Source organism: Diadema antillarum, unplaced genomic scaffold (assembly GCF_040938485.1).
Source record: "Diadema antillarum isolate AM-2024a unplaced genomic scaffold, OU_Dant_1.0 scf00000206, whole genome shotgun sequence".
In the NCBI taxonomy this organism is placed as follows: Eukaryota; Metazoa; Echinodermata; class Echinoidea; order Diadematoida; family Diadematidae; genus Diadema; species Diadema antillarum.
The window spans coordinates 3146-10768 of record NW_027271095.1 but is presented as its reverse complement, the minus strand read 5'-3'; positions in this window follow the sequence as shown (position 1 = coordinate 10768).

Below are 7623 nucleotides of genomic sequence, written 5' to 3'. Positions count from 1 at the left end.
TTTTGTCTGACAAAGTTGTCGGACAAATTTGCTCTCAGCCAATCATATGCAAGGATTTCAGTAGCTTGTAACAGTTTGTCGGAAAAATATCCGACCAAACAGCTTCATGAAATGCACCCTGGGCTCGGCATTAGCGGGCCCGGGGCAACTAAAAATTAGTGTTGGGCCACTTAATTTATCTTTTGGTGGCCCGATCGGTAAACAAAGGTTCAAAATGACTTGTTCCATTTGCTTTTAAACCCCACCATACTAAAAATTAGCTTTAACACACTGTCTAACAGGGACGGATCCAGGAATTCCCTAAAGGGGAGGCACCTTTACAAAATTAAAGGGGGCGCACGCGCCCCCTTTTTTCTTTCTATTTCTGTTGTTTAAAAAAAAGAATAATTAATAAAGAGTGGGGTGCGCCAGGTGCGCCCCCGCTGGATCCGCCACTGGTCTAAAGTCTTTGCCATATGGACTGAATATAAACAATGTTCGATTAAAATGATGTGATATCGCAGCTCATGCAGCTCTTCGATTTCTGAGTTTGTCGGCAAGTCGCACTTTGCCTTTAACACGCAATATAATTATGTCTTCTTAGCCTGGGATATCATCATTCCTCTCAGGGATCGGACAACATACTGCAAAGAGTGACAATAGTATATGGCGGTCACTGGTTTGCGGTACGTTTTCATTTTCTACACGGTCATTCATTCAGGGATTTCCCTCTTGCTTGAAGAAAAACTATTCGACAAAAGCCGTAAATAATACTGTATAAATTATATGGGTGTATAGGACCTGGATATTATATCAGTAATGTTTAGATATCAGTGTGACCGTAAAATCATATTCAGAATATCTGTTTTACGTCTTGAGCACAAACTCTATACCCTCTTGTTTAAATATGACCCCTTCTTCAGTCGATCTGCAGTTCAATTTGATGATATGCCCACGACATCGCACGACCATCATCACTTGAAACTCAGTTGACTGTCCCTTCTTTTCAACCTTGTTATTTACATCTATTCCTCAACCACCCTAAACCAGTGCCGTATATAAAGAGAGTTTGGCCAACTCGGTTTTCGGCTTATGAGATTTGAAGCCTGTGATTGGTCAAAAGCTGATCCCATGATCTACAGGCGCCATGTCGTTACCAAAGTCAATTACGCGGGCGCGAGCATAGCTCACACGCAGTGCCCATTGTTCATTTCGCGCAGCTACACGCGCTAATATTGTTTGCCTTTAGGACGTCCCCAATATTGGTCACGGTGCAGTGGGGAATTGTCATTGCCGTTGCCTACTTTCTTGAAGTAGAAGGTATACACGAAATATATTTTGATATTATTATCTTACCGCGATAAACTGAAGATTCGTCATGCCTTCCTGCGCAGCATGGCGTTGCATGAAACGACCTGGAACAAGTGTAATGGCACACCGCTTTCCGACAGATCCAAAAGGAAGGAAAAAGTGGGAAATCGGAGTGCGACGAGAAAGCAGATCCAAAAGGAAGGAAAAAGTGGGAAATGAGAGTGCGGCCAGAAAACTGGTCATCGAGTAGCAACTCGTTTCTGTTCCAGGCGAGATTCATTTTACAGGTCAAAGGATCAATGTCAGGAAAATGTTGAAATTCTACTATCTGCAGGTGTGATCTATTGTTGAAATATTATTACACATTACCCAATGCATAAAAAAAAACAGTATTTGCAAGCCACCATCACTCCACAATGACACGTACGGAAAGATTTTGGCTATGATGGTCAAAGGTCAAGTGAAATACTAACATGACAGGATTTTCCCCATATTTTTAAAATGACCGCTCAAAGTATTTGAATTGTTATAAAAATAGATTAGTCGAAGTGAAAATGCTCAAATTCCTTAATACTTGCTCAGTCTGCGAGTCTTTAACAATAAAAGTCCATCCATTCACACCTAGTTTAAGGAATTAAACACTCGACGCATTAAATTTTGTGACAAACACGCCATTTTTTTTCTACCAAGTATGTGAAACTGTCGTGTAACATTGGAAAGACGTACTCCAGACCTGTTAAGAGAACAATATGGCGGAGGTCTACCAGTCGCCATTATCTTGTATAGGACATTTTCATTTGTTTTGGTTTTTTTTTTTTACTTACTTAATATCTATTCAATGATCATGGCAATATAGTTCTAATTTGGTGCGGATGCCACCGAGGATATCCCTCATAACGTAATCCAGGTACTGTCTTGTGCTTAGCTCAATTTCAGATCTTTCTCTTTAAAGGGGCATTCCGGACGATTTTCATAATTTCATATCATGTAGTACATAAATCAACAGCTCCATGTATAGATCCGTGTAATTTATTGTGGTCCTTGAGCAGAGAAACCAATAAATTGAAAATCTTAAACAAATTACACTGAACAGTGATGATGACATCAGAGCCTCATATATTTCAGAAATGTAGCAGTGTAATTCCATTACAATACCGCTTGCTCAACATGTTCACCTGTGAAAAATCCATGCATACCCTCTTCTTTTGTTCTGCTTCCTTGAGCCCGAACTCATGCATTCTTATGGTGAGGCTGTCATGTCATCATCCTTGTTCATTGCAATTCATTATAAATTTTGAAAACATTCTCATTACTTATCCCAATCACTATAAATTCTGAAACTCTGTACTCAGTTTGACTAATTTATAGTTGTTCAAATGTAAAAGTCTGAAAATCATCCGGAGGTCCCCTTTAAATTATTTTTAAACAATTTGAGATGATTTTACATACCTTAATACGTCCTTATCGATGACGTTGTCATGTTGTACATTGTACATAGGTGTATTCATTTTGAATTACTAGTAGGCCTTCATGCCAGTTTTATACATATAGGAGTAATTAGGATGGTAATTGATGGTTATGTACGTGCGAATCATTAACAATTGTGGAATTCGTCTATCGTCTGTGCACAGCTAGAATTGTAAATTTATATATCATTTTGTTATACAACAATCTTGTTACCTGGACAACTTGCTAAATACAATGTATAGCATACAGTCTGGTGACAGTTAATGACACGGCTCACTGTAACTTCTTTTTTTACAGCAATTTATCATAATATTCCTATAAAGGAATTATGCCTATTATTTATCATGTTTATGTACCCCTGTGTTTGTGTCTACTTGAATGTGTAAGAATGATTGCCATGATAGTTGGCTTTGTTCAACATGGTTGGAATGAAAGAATGTCCCTCCCCCAACCTACCCCCTTTCTCTCTCTCCCTCTCTGAGAAAAAAAAAAAGTCAAGCATTGCAGACAGGATGTCCCTTGCGCCTTTGGGACGCCTGCGCGTACACGCTAGTCCCCAAGCGCACGCGCTAAAACCTTAAGCGCACTATCCGCTGGGTAACGACATGGCGTCCAATTCATGAGTTGGCCAGACTCTCTTTATATACGGCACTGCCCTAAACCACACACGCACACGCACACACATTACACACAAAAAAGTATACTCCATTATCACTTCCCTCCCCCCCCCCCCCAAAAAAAAAGGGGGGGAGAAAAAGAAGATAGAAATTGTTAAGGATAAGGGTAATATCGTTAGTGATTCCATGTTGGGAAGAACGAAGCACATCCATGGAAGGAATGGAAAGTGGTATAACAATTTAGAGGTTTCAAAATCAGTCATGCGGCCTACAGGGAAATGATACACCTGAATTCAACAATGCAACATTGGTATCTAGGCGAGCCCGAATATGCAAATAACAATTGGTCAATCTGATATGCATATTTCTTGGATTATTTTGTAGATTGTACTGCGGAGTGTAAATGTCCCCTATACTTAGTGGCAGCTCTGTTGAAGATTGTGAGTCAGAAAGAATATTTTCATTTTCTAGAATGACAACAATCACACACACACACACACACACAAAAAAAAAAAACAAGTCTTGTACGATTTGACTTAGATTGCGGGATACCATCACAGCTTCAACCAGAACCTCCGAATTCTACGATATCTTCAGATAAAAGATGCCCTTTCGGAAACCTGCAATGATAAACTAGGGCTTCCTCAAGGATCCGTCATCGGGCCCCTTTTTCTTTACGATGTATAGTCCTACAGCACCAATAAATGACATCATAAGAGCCCATGATGTGAATGTAATGCTCTATGCAGATGATACTCAAATGTGCATAATGTTTAAGAACACCGAGCGTGAAGAGTCGTTGGAAAGATTAAATGCTTGTATAGCCGATGTCAGAGCTTGGGAAGTGAGGAACAACCGTCTCTGAATGATGCCAAAATGGAAGTGATCCATTTCATATCAAAGTTTGGTTCTCAACCCTACCCATTGAATGTCTGTGTTGATGATGGTCAAAGCAATCCAGTGCCTCATGCTAGAAATTTGGGGCCGTCTTTGATCAGCATATCAGTATGAAAGCATATAAAAACAGTATGCAGATCGGCTATGGCAGCAATCAGATGCATCAGTCGAGTCAGAGGTTTCCTCACAGATAAAGCTACACTCACTCTGGTTCATGCATTTGTCACCAGCCGGATAGACTCCTGCAACAGCTTGTTGTATGGCCTTCCTTCTACCGACATCCACTGCATTCAGATGCTACAGAACATCGCAGCCAGGCTTGTCACTCGAACTCCTCGTCAACAAAGTATAACCCATACCCTCAAAAAGTTACGCTGGTTACCTGTTGACAAACGCATAATGTTCAAACTCATCAAGGCACAACATAATTCTTCCCCAACATATCTGGCAGATCTGCTCAAGCAGTATCACCCTCCTCGCGTGCAACCGTGGCGCTCAAGCACCCAAGCGGTTCTTCACACACCCAGGACCAAATTACGTGGGCAGATTTTTTGCAGCTGCTGGACCTAATCTTTGGCATAATTTCCCACAAAGCATTCAACGTGCATCCAATTTTACAACATTCAAATCCAGTCTTAAAACCCACTCTTTCGTCTTCCTTGATTAAGACAAACATTCACTACCCCTCTTGTTGATTATTGTATCTATTATGTTTATTGTTAAATTTCTTAGTCTTTTGTTTATATTTTGTATCTGAATTGTACAGCGCATAGAGAAGCATGTGCTTATTATGTGCTTTATTGATGTATTATTATCATTATTATTATCATTATTATTATTATTATTATTATTATTATTATTATTACTGGTTGAGGTGAGGATTCAGCTTGTAACATTTTGCGGGATATCAATTAGCAACCACTCTATGAATTAAAGAGCATACAATTCTAAGTTGAATCAAAAGTTTATTTGATGAAAATTGGTTTTGAAATGACTGAGATATCTAAAAACAAAGAAAAGAAAAAGATCCTAATTAAAGTCATGCATGGCCTGTCAGTTTTATTAGGATCGCTTTTTTGGATATCTCAGTTATTTCAAAGCCAATTTTCCTCAAATAAATGTTGAATCCTTCTTGAAATTACATGCTCTTTCATATTTCATTAGAGGTTTCTCATTATCTCACCCAAAAAAAAATGTTATAAACCTGAATCCTCACCTCAACCAGTACTGTGCAGGCTCTTTAAATTCAAGTAGGCCTACACTACACCACGGTCTTGTCACAAATCAAAATAAAATGGGTTGGACATTGAGTACACCTGTACAAAGGCTTACGTGTTCGTGCTTCTCTCACGTTTATGATACAACATGATATCGGTTGGATTAGCGATATCGGTTCTCTTTTTTTTTAATGTTGGGGCTAATCCACCTGAAATTTTGTTATTTCCTTACAGCATCATCCTGATAAATCAAATTCATCAAAGTTCTACCTTTGATTCAGTCCTCTTCATGGTATGTATATTGACATTTCATTGAAAATGCACTTCAATGAAATGTACGTAATTACGTGCACGATTATCATTTCCTGATGGTGAATTCTGTAATCTGATTGGTCAATCATGCAATGATAATCCCGTGCCCCGTGGTCCCCATTTGGGGTTCCCCAGGGGGCCCCATTTTAAGAAAACTCTCAAATTTTCTCAACAACCGGAAGTGACAGAGCTAGCTATCAGTTATTGCTATAGAAGTAATATACTGGTGACTGTAATTTCGGTTTTGTGCATGGGGGGGGGGGGGGGGCTAATTGAGGACTAATTTTCATATGTTCGTCTTCTTCTTGAAAACACCTGGATAAAGTTTCAGCAAACTTGGCAGGTATTACCGTTAGGATAAAAATATAAATGTGCAAAAATGGACAGCATGCTCCATTCAGTGGGGGGGGGGGGGGATGCAAAGCCCCTTAAATGATATAATCTTTTATATCCTCATATATATATATATATATATATACATATATATATATATATATGCCCTGAGCAGATACAATGTACATGAGTGATTGCACATTCAAGTTTGTTTATGGCAAAGCCAAGGTTGTCCTGGACTAAATTGCGGGTTAACTTTCACATTTTGGTATTCTTTATTAAAACCAAGATGGTCTTGGTTCTCCTTTTTGTCAGGACATGTATCAAGGCATATAGGTGGTGGTTTTACGAAATGTAATATGATAAAAAAGAAAAAAAACACTACTTGAGGAGCAGAACTAGGCAAGCTATATGAATCAGAAACAAGATGACCATGCAAATAAATGTGGAGAGGTCAAACGAGCAAAACAAGTAGACACAATGACCCGAATTCACGAAGGTGGTACAATTGAAATCATGGTTTAAACCATGGACAGAGGCCGTAGTTTTGTATAGGGTGCCAAGTGTTGCATGGCCTATTTCGTTACGATATCAGACATTTTTCATTTCGTCAACGAAATGACTGATTTCGTAACGAAACTTGATAGGCCCTGCGACACTTGGCGCCCCATACAAAACTACGGTCTTTAACCATGCTTCATGTTGTTCCACCTTCGTGAAGTCGGGCCTAAGTGTCGGAGTACTATACACGAAAAAAAAAAAAAAACGATGAAGGGCAACTATTGACCAAGTCATCGTCTATCTTAGTACTTGACATTGAGCTCGATACGCTGATTTCCTATATAGCTGTTCTGGGATTTGCAATCTTTGAATTGTACATGTTATCAACACGAACAAAGAAAATTTTATTATGCAGTATAATTTTTGTATGTCTGGTGGACTGACCAAACACGCACATTGGACCTGCTGCAGTAATAGCTCCCCAATCAGCGTTGTCACGAACGCGTGTAATATCGCCATGCATAGTAGTTCAAAAAATATTCTCCGGGGATATTAAGAATAGGAAATTATTGACTTTATGCCTTCCTCGGTAACCTTTATGCAGAAAGGGTTCAAATTTCTCTTCCATCCTAATCAATTGCTAACCCACAAGACAAAGAGATTCATTTCACCTTCCACGTACATTGTACTCGCAAACTCTTTGCTAAAAAACAATTGTTTTTACAGGACCCAAATTCTGGAATGATCTTCTCGCAGATTTAATCATATGTTCTAATATGTTTGTATTTAAACAAAAATCAAAATCAATGAATATAACTTGCCTGCCAAATTTAGAATCTTTTAACCTGTTATTTGCATTATCCTCATTCAGTGCATGGCGGGTCAACCTGCAGTTTACGATCGATATATCTCTGGTTCCAGCGTGTATGCTCCCATTATGTAATCACAACACCAGTATTTACAATTTGAACTCGTTAGGAACTTATGTG